General features: G+C 43.8%; 1 protein-coding gene across 1 annotated transcript in view; it reads right to left on the reverse strand.

Moving 5' to 3' along the window:
• Nucleotides 1-16,964, reverse strand: part of LOC140721207 (uncharacterized) — a 135,271-nt gene that overhangs the window by 112,078 nt on the left and 6,229 nt on the right. The window lies entirely within an intron of this gene.

The raw sequence follows: 16,964 nt of genomic DNA on the forward strand, positions 1-16,964 counted from the left end.
GGGCACTGGTGCTTGGGTTCTGTGTCTCTTCGACTGTCCGCAAAATCGATTTTGTGTTTGAATTCATCCAAACCATCGAATATAAACAGTAATCCCTCTGCGTTCTTCCAGACTACTCTCAGGAAATTCCCAAAGTAAGGATACTGATCCAGAATCAGTTCCCTCAGGTTTATTCTACAATTAATGGTGTTTAAATCTCGGAATTTAAAACTGAAGACAAACTGGAATTGTTGGTATATTTTCCCCATGGCCCAGTCATAAACAATCTTTTGTACCATCGTTGTTTTCCCGATCCCCGGGACTCCGGCCACTGCTGCTGAACTCCCAGATTTGGATTTACTCCGGGAAAAGCTGCTCTGGAATAACTGATCAGTACGGATTTTTTCCAGCCGTCTGCGGAGTTGTTTCTCTCTATACTCCTCATGGTCTCTGCCTCTTACCAGCAGCTCATGTTCCACCAATGTCCGATCTCGAACAGTAGAAATGACCGTGAGCTCAGCGTATCGATCAACCAGCTGGAAAACCTTCACCTTCTCCCTCATCAGGATCGTGTTCACTCTTAGTGTTTCAGTTTGTGTCCGTAGAGTCTCCTTGTGTTTCTGTTGAACATCTTCCATGGGAACAGAGAACATATTCAAAACGTTAAATGGCTCATCTGACAAAGAACTTTATAACGGTATTTCAGCATTCAGTGTTTGAGATTATATGAATAAATTCAATGCTTCCATGGATATTAGGACAGAAAGCAAAATTCTGTTCACAGACACGGAATTGACAGCAATGGATGTCCCTGAAAATGTCCAATCCTCATGTTCTGGTTCTAGTTATTTGTGAAGGTGAACATTCCCCTGATTGCACTTTCTGAGGAAGCTTAAACAAGCATCACTCCCCACTAACATCTTAACTACATTCTACAGAGGCGTGGTTGAGAGTGTGCTGACCATTTGCATCACAACCTGGTGCTCCAGCTGCAGTGCTGCCGACAAAAAAGCCTTGCAGAGGGTGGTTAGGGGAGCAGAGAAGGTTATTGGGGTCTCCCTACCTTCTGTCCAAGACCTCTTTCAGATTTGATGCCTCCAGAAGACACGGTACATAATTAAAGACCCCTCACACCCTCTCCATGAACTGTTTGTTCTTCTGCCATCAGGTAAAGGTTACAGGAGCATCAAAACTAAAACCACAAGACTACTAAACAGCTTCCTCCCACAGGCAGTCAGACTGCTAAATAGCTGCTCTACCTGACTCTGCTTTGGACACATTTAACTTGCACCGGACACTTACAACTTGATTTAAAGCGACATCTGGCTGTTGTGTTTTATTATTTATTGTTGTGTTTATTATTTAGTGTTGCGTTTGTTATATTATGATTGCACTGCTCCTGGGAAACGCTGTCTCATTCTGCCCTACAGAGCTGATGTACGGTTGGAATGACAATAAATTTTTTGAATCTTGAATATCCTATTGCAGTTCTGACTGCACTTCCGTTACAACAACATTTCACTATATTTAAAGCATTGTTTGCCTCATTAACAAACGATGTTAATGTTGATCTGGTGTGGAACTATGGAGAGCAGGACACTGTGCATTTTGGCCGATCTGCACACTGGGGAGTCACAGGTGTCCACTGCTCTTGCAACAAAACAGGAGCAGAATACGCGGGAAATACTCAAGTCGGGCAGCATCTGGGGGAGAATCACAGTGAAGCTGCGGATCGATAACCCATCGGAATGACAGGAATGAAAATTAGTAGTTTTCAATCGCAGTGATGGAGGATTGGTGGAAAGATGGAATCTGTGTTAATGGAAGAAGCCACAAGGGTCTGTCTCAGTGATGTTCATCGTGTCTGTGGGAGAGGGTGGTGAAGTCTTGGCAACTGCTACTCATCAGTCTTGCTGTGGGGGTGTGGGGCTCTGTCTAATGAGGCCTCCGTCTGTCAGAGTCGACCATGGATGTCCCGCCCCTGCAAGCCGGGACACTCCGATATGGAGAGGAAGCTTCTGCCGATGTAGCAAGCTCCCTCTCTCCATGCATCTGATGTACACAAAGGAACGGCAGAGACTGACACAGCTTGGCACCTGAGGTGTCGCAGGAGATGCCAGTCTGCGTTGAACACCATTTAACACTGACTCAGGGACTCCAGCTCCAGGCTTTTCCCACTGGGTTTACTCCCAAACTCTTCCCCATGAGGGGTACATTAACAAGGCAGTGGAGTTTTGAGATCAGAGTTTTCTTGTTTCTGGGTGAGCTGCCAATCACAGCCGACAAGCCCCATCTGCCCAAAGCGACTGGTTGTAAGGCACCAGTAACCCTCCTCTGCCCCTTCTCCTGTGGGAAGAAACGCTTCCACCGGTTTAGTGGCTAAACCGCACGTGAAGGCCAAGAGCTGGACAGAGGCTACTCGCCACTGGGAGCATTTAATAAGTCGCGGCAGCTCATCCGCACTGTCACCCCCCCCTCCCCCCGGTTATAACAATCTTAAGCAACCAAGGGGCGCTGTATTATTGACAATGAATCGGTAAATTGGTTTATTATTGTGACATGCACCACTGTAAAATGGAAAACTTTTCTGCATGCGATCCAAATAGATCATTACATCACATCGGTGCAATGAGGTTGTACAAGGAAAAATGGAACAGAATAGTTCAGGGAAACAGTGTTTCAGTTGCCGAGAAAATGCAGTGCAGGCAGACGATAAGGCAGAAGGCCAAAGGATCATTGGGAGGTCAGCGTTGAGTTTTTTTGGGACTATGTTCCTAAACTGTAGAATTCAACACCTTAAACTACAGTACTGTGCAGAAGTCTGAGGTGTATATTAGGACTGACACATTTTGTCTTTTATTTTCTAGTTTGCACTTTATCCCGTTGTGATGTGGTTTGAACGGCATCGTCTGGATGAAAGGTGCTTTATAAATAAGTTATTATTATTATTATTATTATTATTATTATTATTATTATTATTATTATTATTATTATTATTATTATTATTATTATTATTATTATTATTATTATTATCTTAGCCTAAACTGGTAAAGCTTGAGGTTCAGGCATAGCCAAGCACACTCATGTCTCAATTGATAGGAGATTTCAGACTATTCTCGTGGTGTATAGTGTTATGGGTTTTCGAAGATTTACACAAGTATCGCAGTGTGGGCCTAATTTATTAATACTATTCTGTAAAGCCTTTAGGACGATACCAGTTATTGATATTACGATTGGGATAAATAATACCCTGTTCGTGTTCCATAGTCTTTCATTTTGCCCTTTCAATTCAACATATTTCTGGTTTTTTTTTAACTAATTCATTTCTGTAAGTTATGTGTGTTTGGAATGGCTACATATATTTAAAAAGTTGCTTTTGCTTGTTTATCCTGTAAAATTACATCCGAACGCATATCATGTATTATCCTATCCGAAATAATGATCGGACGCAGTATGATATGAAGGTCTGTAACTCTGAAAGTGGAGCAGGCTTGTACTTATTGTAAGTTATCGTGTTTTTCATCAGTTGTAGTTCAAGCAAGATTTTTGTGACTGCTGTCCACCACTTGATTGTGCTTGTGCAAGTCATGAGATTCAGTTAAATTACTGCAGGATGTTGTAAAGTGTTGGATTGTTTCTGGTTTCTCTTGTAATTTTTAGCATTTATCGTCCTGAATCTATTGGTCGTTTATTCTGTATTATTGATAACTACATGTGTCAACAACCTTGTCCTGTATTGCTACAATGATCCCTTCAGTTTCTGGGAAAATATCTCCAACTCTGAGCCAGGGGCTCGACGCTTCCTTGTCGACATCTAATCGGCTCAGATCGTGTGGATGTCCTCCGTGGGGAGTCAGACTCTTCCATTGGTTAACGTTTTCTACCATTATGATAGTTTCTTCACTTTTATGAGTTATGCTTTCATTTACGTTCAGTGATGTGTACCCCTTATCAGATTTGCATATGCTTGTATGGAGTGCTGAAACTGATATGAAATATATCCTTAGAACTAATTGTGGATTTCAGAAAAGGCAAGATGAGGGAACACAACACACCAGTCCTCATAAAGGGATCTGATGTGGAAAGATTGAGCAATTCCAAATTCCTGGCTGTCAGTATCTCCGAGTATCTAACCTGGGCCCAATATATCGATGCAGCTACAAAGAAGGCACAACAGTGGCTATATTTCATCAGGAGTTTCCAACATCACTTGAATATTTCTACAGGTGTAACTTGCAGAGCATTGGAACTGGCTGCATCACCGTCTGGTACATGGGGACTACTCTTCAGGATCGGAGTAAGGCACACACTCAACGATTCAGAAACAACTTCTCCTCTGCCATGCAGTTTCCGAATGGACATTGAACCCATCGATACTGCCTCACTAATCTCTTTTTTAACTTCTGTTTTTGCACAACTTATTTAATTTAATATTTCATATAATCACACAGACATGCATAGCCATACATGCTCAATTTCCATGCCCTGAAGCCATTTTGCTGCTCAGACAGCTCCACTGACAGGCCACGTGACTCTCAGGGACAACCCCAAGTTACCGAAAGCAGTACTCTACGGAGAACTCTCTCAGGGCAAGAGAGATCGTGGTGCCCCGCGCAGGAGGTACAAGGACCAAATTAAGCAGAGGCTCTCTCAGGCAAATATGGAGGTCAACGAGTGGCAGCAGCTGATTAAGGAAAAGCCAAGGATTTTGAGGAAACCAGAAGAGCGACTGCTGAAGAGGAGATGCAAGAAGGATCCAACTACCCAAAAACCAGTATCCCAGCTGCCGGGTCCGCAGATCCGGAATTGGCCCCGACAGTCACCAACGATCCTGCCGACATCCAGTGTCTCTCTCCTTCTCCCTCCCCCCCCCCCCCCCCCCCTCACACCGTCTCTCTCTCTATCTCTATCTTTATGTCTATCTCTATCTCTATCCTGTGTAAACATTTCTGGCTGCGAGGAACATCCCCCAGCTGCCTGTTCCCATCACAGCGGGGGGAAGTTTTCCACCAGAATCCGATCAACAGTTCCGTGTGAACAGCATTTACCGTGAACGACAGCTTCCATTGCCGGTAATCTGATCTGTACAAAGTCATCCAGACAACGAAACAACCATACGGACACACGATTCAAGCACAGCTCTCCACCAACAACACGCACAGTAAAGTCTGCACACCATCGCAGACTACAAGGCCAAGCACATCGCTGCCTCTGTCCCAGATGAGCCAAATCTTTTTTACGCTCTGTTCGATATCGTCAACACTGAGACCCCGAGGAGAGCAGACAAAGCGACCTGCACATTGGTCATCTCTGAGGCTGAAGTTCGCAGGTGTTTCCAACGAGTGGACAGTCGCAAGCCTGCGGGACCGGACGGCATCCCAGGGCGGGTACTCAGGATGCGCGCGGCACAACTGGCTGGTGTATTTACGGATATTTTTAATCTCACCCTCTCCCAATGTAGAGTTCCCTCCTGCTTCAAATCATCCACCATTGTTCCTGTACCTAAAACAACTAAGGCAACATGCCTGAACGTCTGGCGTCCTGTCGCACTCACCTCAATAATAAGCAAATGCTTTGAGAGACTGGTCAAGGACTGCATCTGCAGCTTGTTACCGCCCACACTGGACCCCCTACAATTCACCTACCGACACAACCGATCAACAGATGACACAATAGCCACTGCTCTGCACACCTCCTTAAACATCTGGAGAAGAGGGATGCTTATGTGAGAATGATGTTATTAGACTACAGTTCAGCATTCAATACCATAATTCCCTCCAGGCTCGACAAGAAGCTCAGAGACCTCGGCCTTCACCCTGCCTTGTGCAGCTGGGACCTGGATTTCCTGTCAGATCGCCAGCAAGTGGTAAGAGTGGGCTCTCTCACCTCTGCCCCTCTGACCCTCAACACAAGAGCCCCTCAGGGCTGTGTCCTAAGCACCCTCCTTTACTCTCTGTATGCGCATGACTGTTTCGCTACCCACAGCTCCAATCTGCTAATTAAATTTGCTGAGGATACTATATTTATTGGTCAAATCTCAAATAATAACGAGGCAGCCTACACAGAAGAAGTCACCACCCTGACACAGTGGTGACAAGAAAACAACTTCTCCCTCAATGTCGCAAAAACAAAGGAGCTGGATGCAATGTTGCAAAGACAAGAGGAATGGAGACGGGCTAACCCCTATTGACATCAATGGATCTGGGGTTGAGAGAGTGAACAGCTTTAAGTTCCTCGGCATTCACATCACTGAGGACCTCACGTGGTCTGTACACATCAATTGTGTGGTGAAAAAAGGCACAACAGCACCTCTTTCACCTCAGACAGAACCATAGAACATTACAGCACAGAATCAGGCCTTTCGGCCCTTCTTGGCTGTGCCGAACCATTTTTCTGCTTAGTCCCACTGACCAGCACCTGGTCCATATCCCTCCAAACCCCTCTCATCCATGTACCTGTCCAAGTTTTTCTTAAATGTCAAAGTGATCCCGCATTCACCACTTCATCTGGCAGCTCATTCCATACTCCCACCACTCTCTGAGTGAAGAAGCCCCCCCTAATGTTCCCTTTAAACTTTTCCCCCTTCACCCTTAACCCATGACATCTGATTTCTTTTCTCCCCTAGCCTCAGTGGAAAAAGCCTACTTGTATTCCCTCTATCTATACCCATCATGATTTTATACACCTCTATCAAATCACCTCTCATTCTCCTATATTGAAGGGGATAAAGTCCTAACCTGTTCAAACTTACCCTGTAACTCAGTTTCTCAAGTCCCGGCAACATCTTTGTAAACCTTCTCTGCACTCTTTCAACCTTATTAATATCCTTCCTGTAATTAGGTGACCAAAACTGCATACAATACTCCAAATTCGGTCTCACCAATGTCTTATACAACCTCACCATTACATTCCAACTCTTATACTCAGTACTTTGATTTATAAAGGCCAATGTACCAAAAGCTCTCTTTACAACCCTATCTACTTGTGAAGCCACTTTTAGGGAATTATGTATCTATACTCCCAGATCCCTCTGTTCTACTGCCCTCCTCAGTGTCCTACCATTTACCTTGTATGTTCTAATTTGGTTTGACCTTCCGAAGTGCAATACCTCACACGTCCGCATTAAACTCTATCTGCCATTTTTCAGCGCTTTTCTCCAACTGGTCCAAATCCCTCTGCAAGCTTTGAAAACCTTCCTCACTGTCCACTACACCTCCAATCTTTGTATCATCAGCAAATTTGCTGATCCAATTTGCTACATTCTCATCCAGATCATTGAGATGGATGACAAATAACAATGGACCCAGCACTGATCCCCGTGGCACATCACTAGTCACAGGCCTCCACTCAGAGTAGCAATCCTCCACTACCACTCTCTGGCTTCTTCCATTGAGCCAATGTCTAATCCAATTTACTACCTCTCCATGTATACCTAGCGACTGAATCTTCCTAACCAGAAGAAGAGGGCCTTTATAGATGGTGATAGGTTGGAGCTTAAAAGAGTTCAGAAGGAACTCAGAGTACAGATAAGGGGGGCAAAGGAGCAGTATAGGAGGAAGCTAGAACAAAAGCTGCAGAAAAAAAGCATGAAGGAGGTGTGGGATGGGATGAAGATCATCACCGGATGCGGTGCAAAGCGGGGGGCAAACATAAGTGGAGATGTGGAGAAAGCGAACCAGCTGAACAACTTCTTCAATAGGTTCGACAGCACAATCTCATCCTCACCGCAGAACTCCACACCAGGCTTACTTCCCTCACAGGAAAATAGCCACTCACAGGAGACCTGGCCCACGCCCAGGTTTACGGCTGCACAGGTGGTAGGTCAACTGAGGAAGATCTATACCAGCAAGGCGGCTGGACCGGATGGAGTTTCCCCACGATTACTGAGGGCATGTGCGACTGAGCTGGGAGAACCACTACAGCGCATCTTCAACATGAGCCTAGATCAGAGAAGAGTACCCAGACAGTGGAAAACATCCTGTATTGTCCCGGTACCGAAGAAACCACAACCAAAGGAGTTGAATGACTTCAGACCTGTTGCCTTGACGTCGCACGTGATGAAGACCATGGAGCGGCTGATAATACAGAATCTGAGGCCACAAGCCAGGCACGCCCGGGATCCGCTTCAGTTTGCGTATAAGGAGAAGGTGGGAGTGGAGGATGCTATCACGTATTTGCTGCACAAATCACTTTCTCACCTAGATGGAGTCAGTTGTGCTGTGAGGATTACATTCCTTGACTTCTCTAGTGCCTTTAACACCATCCAGCCCAAGATCTTAAGGCACAAACTAACGGAGATGGGAGTAGACTCTCACATGGTGGATTGGATAGTGGACTACTTGACAGATAGACCTCAGTATATGCGGTTGGGAGGCTGTAGGTCTGACACGGTGGTCAGCAGCACAGGAGCGCCGCAGGGAACCGTACTCTCTCCGGTCCTGTTCACCCTGTACACATCACACTTCCAATATAACTCGGAGTCCTGCCATGTGCAGAAGTTCGCTGATAACACGGCCATAGTGGGTGTGTCAGGAATGGACAGGAGGAGGAGTATAGGAAACTGATACAGGACTTTGTGATATGGTGCAACTCAAACTACCTGCGTCTCAATATCACCAAGACCAAGGAGATGGTGGTGGACTTTAGGAGATCTAGGCCTCATATGGAGCCAGTGATCATTAATGGAGAATGTGTGGAGCAGGTTAAGACCTACAAGTATCTGGGAGTACAGTTAGACGAGAAGCTAGACTGGACTGCCAACACAGATGCCTTGTGCAGGAAGGCACAGAGTCGACTGTACTTCCTTAGAAGGTTGGCGTCATTCAATGTCTGCAGTGAGATGCTGAAGATGTTCTATAGGTCAGTTGTGGAGAGCGCCCTCTTCTTTGTGGTGGCGTGTTGGGGAGGAAGCATTAAGAAGAGGGACGCCTCACGTCTTAATAAGCTGGTAAGGAAGGCGGGCTCTGTCGTGGGCAAAGTACTGGAGAGTTTAACATCGGTAGCTGAGCGAAGGGCGCTGAGTAGGCTACGGTCAATTATGGAAAACTCTGAACATCCTCTACATAGCACCATCCAGAGACAGAGAAGCAGTTTCAGCGACAGGTTACTATCGATGCAATGCTCCTCAGACAGGATGAAGAGGTCAATACTCCCCAATGCCATTAGGCTTTATAATTCAACCGCAAGGACTTAAGAACTTTTAAAAGCTATTATTAATGCTTTTTGAGATAGTGATTTAGATGCATACCATATTTTTACTGAGTTAAGTATTGTATGTAATTAGTTTTGCTACAACAAGTGTATGGGACATTGGAAAAAATGTTGAATTTCCCCATGGGGATGAATAAAGTATCTATCTATCTATCTATCTATCTATCTATCTATCTATCTATCTATCTATCTATCTATCTGTCTATCTATCTATCTATCTATCTATCTATCTATCTATCTATCTATCTATCTATCTATCTATCTAAGTTGTTATCTGAGTTGTTATTAGTTACGTGATGTACGATGCTATAATTTTAGATATAAAATTGTCTTATTATTATTAAGAGCCAATAATAACATAGTAGGTGACCATTTAGTAGTCTTATAAATGCAGAATAAAGCTGTCATTGAGGCTGGTGGTACATACCTTCAGCCTTTTATATGTTCTGCCCCATGGGAGTATGACAGAGAGGATGTATGAGGTGGTTTGGGGTTCTGTAGCAAGGCTTTGGTTCGGGTTTGTGTCTTGCCAGCTTGATTGAGTTCCTCCAGGAGGTGACAAAGGTGATGGATGCAGTCTCACATGGATATTGTCTACTTGTATATTGGTAGAGTGTTTGACAAGGTCCCACATGGGAGGCTTATACAGAATATTAACATGCTTGAGAACTGTGGGGAACTGTCCTGGCTGCTGGGGACACAAACTGGGAGAAATGTCTTGGCTGGCGGGTGGTGAATCTGTGAAATTATTGTCATAGACGGCTGAGGAAGACACTTCATTGGATATGTTTAAAATGCAGGTCGATATGTTCCTGATTAGGAAGAGCGTCGACGTTTACTGGGATAATGGGGTAGAGAGGAAATGAAGAGCAAATTCACTGAGCCGAATGGCTTAATTCTGCTACTAGGTCTTATGGTTTTAGGGCAGCATCTGGAGTATTGTGTTCACTTCTGATTGTCCAGCTCTTGGAAGGATTGGAGAGGGTGCAGAACAGGTTCATCAGGGTGTTGCCTGGGTTCGGTGGCATGTGTTACAAGTAGAAGTTTGATAAACTTGGTTTGTTTATTCTGGAGTTAGAATTGAGATCTGACTGAGGTGTACAAGTTTGAGAGATAAGAGTTTGGGTCGACAACCTGTATTTTGTTTATTTTTTACATATGACTAGTGTCTAATACCAGAGGGCATTTGGTTAAGGTGAGATGGGGTAAATTTACAGCAATTGTGGGTAGTTTTTTAACAGAGTTGTGGGTACCTGGAATTTACTGTCTGGGTCAACATGGCTTTGTGAAGGGAAGGTCGTGCCTCATGAGGCTAATTGAGTTTTTTGAAGAGGTAGCAAAACAATTGATGAAGGTACGGTAGTAGATGTGGTCTACATGGATTTTAGCAAGGCAGCTGACAAGATCCCTCACGAGAGACTCATCCAGAAAATCATGAGGCACGGGATAAGTGGAACCTTGGCTGTTTGGATAAATAATTGGCTTACAGGAAGAAAGCAGAGGGTAGTAGTGGAAGGAAAGTATTCTGCCTGGAGGTCGGTGACTAGTGGAGTGCCGCAGGGATCTGTCCTGGGACCCCTGCTATTTGTGATTTTTATGAATGACCTGGATGTAGAGGTGGAAGAATGGATGAGTGAATTTGTGGATGACATGAAGATTGGAGGAGTTGTGGATGGAGCTGTAGGTTGTCGAAGGTTACAAGAGGATATAGACAGGGTGCAGATTTGGGCAGAAAAGTGGCAGATGGGGTTCAATCCGGATAAGTGTGAGGTGGTGCATTTTGGAAGGACAAACCAGAATGCTGAGTACAAGTTTAATCGTTGGTTACTTAAGAGTGTGAATGAACAGAGGGACCTTTGGGATCAAATCCATACATCCCTTAAGGTCGCTGCACGGGTTGATAGGATAGTTAAGAACTCCGATGGGATGCTCGGCTTCATTAATAGGGGGATTGAGTTCAAGAGTAGAGAGGCCAAGTTACGAATCTACAAATGTCTGGTGAGACCACACTTAGAGTATTGTGTTCAATTCTGGTCACCTCATTATAGGAAGGATGTGGAAGCTATGGAGAGGGTGCAGAGGAGATTTACCAAGATGTTGCCTGGTTTGGAGAACAAGTCATGTGAAGCAAGGTGAGCAGAGAGAGCTGGGACTTTTCTCTTTGGAGCGTAGAAGGATGAGAGGGCACTTGATAGAGGTCTAAAAAGTTATGAGAGGCATAGATAGGGTGGATTGCTAGAACCTGTTTCCCAGGGCACAAATAGCAAACACTAGAGGGCATATGTACAAAGTTAAGTGAGGGAAGTTTAGTGGAGACATCAGGGGTAAGTTTTTTTACAAAGGGTTGTGGGTGCCTGGAACAACTTGCCACGGATGGTGGTGGAGGCTAAAACATTAAGGGTATTTAAGAACCTCTTGGACAGACACATGGATGAAAGAAAAATAGAGGGTCACGTGGTACTGTGGGTTTAGTACTCTTTTTAAAGGAATACATGGGTCGGAACAACATTCAGGACCGAAGAGCCTGTACTGTGCTGTAGTATTCTAGTGTCTAGAGTCTAGTGACTAGGGTCATGTCGGAGGCAACTATGTTATAGATGCTCCTAGTTATACATGAATTTGCAGGAAATGCAAGGAAATGGTCAATAATATAAGAAAGGATACCAAAGTATATATTTTTTCTTTCCCGGATATATAAAGAGTGAAAAAAGGGAGAGGGTCAATATCGGATCACTAGAAACTGCTGTTGTAGTTGCAGTAACGGGTGAAAAGGAAATGCCAGACAAACTCTGTGCAAGTCACTAGCAGAATTCCAAAAGGTAAAGAACATCAGCAAACAGAATTGCGTGTAGTGCTATTACAAAGGAAAAGGGGCTTGGAAGATGAAAGGTCTGAAGATAGAAAAGTCACCTGGACTGGGTCATACAGTGTATCAGGAGCCTGCCTAGGGTGTGTTGGGATTCCCAGAGCGTTAGGACCTGGAGTGAAGGCTTCAGCAGAACCAACAGCTGGATTAATAGAAAAATATATTGTAGAATATTCAGGCTGCAAAGAGAGATTCGTTGAATTGTTACTTGAATCCAGAGATCAGCGAATGATTAATGGCGAATTTTGATTCCCAGGTTTTGCCAAGTCACAGAATAACACTTGAGATGTGGTTTGAACTGTGCATTTGATCACTCACCTATAAGCTGAGTGGGTAATTCAGATAAACCTTGGCCGATGTTCATGTATTCCTGTGGATCAGGACCTGTTTAAATATTTAAAAAAAATCCATGGAAACAGAGCTAAAATAATTAAAATAACTGAAATGTTTATCTCAAAGTGCCTTTGTGTTCAGTGCGTGGTTTTAACATACCAAGTTCCTGTATTTCCCTCAGTATTCTGTCCAACTTCGGTAACTCAGTCCTCCATGTCACAAAGGATTCCCACATCGCCCTCCGGGCCTGGGAGCCTTTGCCATTCACCAAACTGAGGAAGAGTCTGGAACTCTCTGCCCGGTTTCCCTTCTCTGTCAGTTCAGTCACTTTCTACGAAAGGAAACAATGGACTTATTGCGGAGCAGACAGACAGACATGGAGAATGTGCAGGAAAGTATCTGTTCATGGCACCAGTAGCTTCAGAACAGATGCAGTCACTGGGCTGTTGCCTCATCCTCTCTGGGTTCAGTCATTAACAGAGAAACAGTAACTGAAGGAAATTCTAAATCAATAGTGTGTAAGAATAAGGATTTCCTGACGCCCTACAGTAGATGCAATGTGATTAATTTCCTTGATCTGTCAATGTGCAGCATTACATCAACAAGATGTGACAACAAGAACGGAAGAGAGGGGAGAGAGAGAGCAAAAACAAATGGATGGCGTGCATCACTGAATCGTGGCTGACAAAAGTTTATAGTTGGGTGCTTAAATCCAAGGATAAATATTGAATCGAAAGGATACGCAGGTAGGTGAAACTGTTGGGTTGAAACTGCTGTCATTAAAAATGAAAAGTCCTGAGAAAGAGGTGATGTCGGATTAGACGATGTGGATGTTAAGAAACTGCGTAGATGAAATGACCCTGAAGGAAATTATATACAGGCGTGTTAACAGTAGCCAGGATGTGGGCTACAAATTACAACTGGGGAGAGGAGAGGCATGGAAAAAGGTCAATGCTAAAATTGTCACGGGGAGTTTCAATATGCAGGTAGCTTTGGAAAATCAGGTCGGTGCTGAATCCCAAGTGAGGGAATTTATATATAATGCCTATGAGATGGCTTTTGAGAGAAGCCTATGGTTGAGCCCACTATAGGAAAGGCGGATCTGGATTCTGTGTTGTGTATTGAACCAGATTTGATTAGGGAGCTTCAGCTAAATAAACCCTTAAGAGGCGGTGATCATAAAATAGCAGAACTCAGCCAGCAGGTTGAAAGGGAGAAGGTGAAGTTAGAGGTATCAGTGCTACAGTAGAATAAAGGAATTACCTCGACATGAGAGAGGTGCTGGAAATAATAAATTCGAAAATGACACTAACAGGGACAATGGCAGAGCAGGAACGGCTGAAGTTTCTCGGAGGACAAACAATCACAATGATGAAGAATTATTCTAAAGGGAGGATGATCAACCGTGGCTGACGAGGTAGTCAAAGCAGCACAAAAGCAAAGGAGACGGCACAGAGTATTACAAAATATAGTAGAAAGCTGGAGGACTGGGATGTTTTTACAAATCAACAGAAGGCAATTCAAAAACCGTAAATAGAGAAAATATACTTTAGCAGAAATAATGAAGACGTAGACTATTTTTGAATCTGGGAGAAAGTTCAGAAATCGGAGTTGTAAAGAGTCACTGGAGACCTGGTGCAGGATTCCGTGCAGTTTGAGTCGGTGTTAGGGAAGGCAAATACAATGCTAGCATTCATTTCGAGAGGATCAGAATATAAGAACAAGCACTGGCCAGACCGCACTCGCATATTTTGATCCCCTGATCAGAGAAAATATGTGATGGCATTGTGAAAAATCCAGAAAGGAATCTAAACTAACAGAACCTGTGATATTAAACCAGATTTTGATGGGAATGATTCCTGGATGCACCTATACTGGCTGGAGTGTGGAAGGATGAGGAGGAATCTAATCGTAACCTGTGGAATATCGAAAGGCATTGAGAGGACGTGGAGATGATGTTTCTAAGTGGGGGAGTCTAGAAGCAGACGGAGCAGCCTCAGATTAGAGGGACGTCCATTTAGAACAGAGATGAGGAGATTATTTAGCCGAGGAATAGTGAATCTATAGAATTCATTGGCAGTGACAGCTGCGGAGACCAGGTCATTGGGTATATTTAAAACAGAGGTTGGTATCTTCTTGACTAGTCTGGTCAGCAAAGTTCACTGGGCGAAGGCAGGAGAATGGGGTTGAGAGGGATAGTAAATCACCCATGATGTAATGGCGGAGCAGAATCGATGGGCCTAATGGCCAATTGTGCTCTGATGCCGTATGGTCTTATGATGTGTAAAGACAAAAGAAGATTAAGAAATGTCAGTGCGGCTATCTTATAATGGAGATGGTTACTGCCTGGCACTCATACCGTAAATTGGTAATGACTTCCTGAATTCAGGCATGGGTTTCCAGATTAACTGAGGAATTATGAATTAAACATTGAATAGTCTTCAAGCAACATACACCTATGATGGAATTAAGGTAACTGAATATGGATGGGCTTAGGACATTGCTCTGAGAAATAAGAGAGGCATCGTTTAAGGGTAAGCACAACATTGTGGGCCGAAGGGCCTGTACTGTGCTGTACTGTTCTATGTTCTATGTTCTGTGTCCCGGATTTGAATGATTCATCTCCTAGGACAGATATCAGTAGGGAATAATGGACAACAATTATGAAATAAATCAGCATAATTCCCTGATGGCCCACTGCACTGTAAAATAATCCCTCAGTTTCACTGCTACCAGGTCTGAGGAGTTACAGTTGTGAAAGAAATTTAACCAGTAAAGCAGATGTCTCCAGATGATGAATTTATAGATCAGCATCATATTTACAGATTCTTGCCTTTGGATAATGCCTGTGTGATTCATTGCAGACAGCGCCAATGAATCCCAACGAGAACAGAGTTATTCACGGGTGTAACACACTTGATTTTCTAATACCACTCATGGCTGAATAGGTCAGATCTAGGACAAGACAATCACTGTTTGTGAGCTCCAAGGAGAGTGACCTGAAATGGTGTGTCCCTGTCTCTCATTAGTCAGATATTCAGCAAGTTAGCAGTTTTTTTTTGTTTGCCCCTTCCCTTTCAGGAAATCCTATTGATCTTCTTCCCTTTCAGGACAACCTGTTGATTTTTTTTGGGATCATGAGATATCAGATATCACCAGATTTAGTTTATGTTTTGTGCTTTCTTCTGCCTTTTTAGATCAAACTATTGATGTTTGGGTCATAAGATATCAGCTTTCTGTGTGGTCTTTCACATCTAATCAATCTCAGAGATTTTCGAGGAATTACCAGGAAAGTTGATGAAGGCAAGGTTGTGGATATTGTCTACATGGACTTCAGCACGGTATTTGACAAGGTCCCGTATAGGAGGTCGGTCTAGAAGATTCAGTTGCTTAGCATTCAAGATAAAGTAGTAAACTGGATTAGACAGTAACTTTTTGGAAGGAATCCGGAGTGTCACTATAGACTGTTGCATTTCTGATTGGCGCCTGTATCTCGTGCAGTGTCACGGGGATCGGTGCTGTGCCTGTTGTTGTTTGTCATCTATATAAATGATCTGGATGAAATTACGGTGAAGAGCATCAGCAAATTTGCTGATGACTCCAACATTGGGAAGGAGCAGTTGACAAAGAGGTAGATTACAAGAGCTTGCAGTGAGGTCTGGACCAACCGGAGAATGGGTTTAAAAGGGGCCAATGCAATTTAATGCAGACAGGTGCAAGATGTTGCACTTTGGATGGACCAATCAGGGTAGATCTTACACAGCGACCGGTAGAACAAAGTGATCTGGGAATACAGGTACATAAGCCATTGAAAGTGGCAGCAAATTTTGATAGGCTCTGAAAGAAAGTTTCTTAGCGCATTAACCTTGGTAAATGAAAATATCGTGTACGATATGATGTTGTATAAGACGTTGGAGAGGCCTAATTTGGATATTATGTGCAGTTCTGCACACCTACCTGCAGGACAGATGGAAATGTTTGAAAGAGTACAGAAAAAAAAACATTACAAGGATGTTACCTGGACTGGAAGACCTAAGTTATAAGAAAAGAGTGAACTGATTAGGACTTTATTCATTGGAACATGAAAGACTGAGCGGAGGTTTGATAGAAGTGTAGACAATTACACTGGGATATAGATAGGATAAATGCAAGCAGGCATTTTGCACTGAGGTAAAGAGGTACTACAACAAGAGGTTATCACTAAAGGGTGAAAGGTGAAAAGTTCAAAGGGTACAAAGGTGAAACCGGTTTACTCAGAGGGTTGTGAGAGTGCGAAACTAGCTAGCAGGGCAAGTAGTGCAAGTGGTTGAGAATTCTGAATAGATGCATGCGTAATGAGCGTATAGAGCGCCATGGCCCGGTGCAGGTCAATGGGAATAAGTAGATTCTGTAGTCTGGCATGGAATAGATGGGCCAAAAGGCCTGTTTCTGTACTGTACTTTGCTGTGACTATGACAAGTTAGCCACACATTGTTTGGGAACTCACGGAACCAAGACAAGCTGTGATTAGCTGGTTTCCCTCCCTCAGGTACCGCAGTGAAGCCGGTTGGCCCAATTGACAGTTTAATACTCATCC

This window comes from Hemitrygon akajei, unplaced genomic scaffold (assembly GCF_048418815.1).
Source record: "Hemitrygon akajei unplaced genomic scaffold, sHemAka1.3 Scf000052, whole genome shotgun sequence".
Taxonomy (NCBI): Eukaryota; Metazoa; Chordata; class Chondrichthyes; order Myliobatiformes; family Dasyatidae; genus Hemitrygon; species Hemitrygon akajei.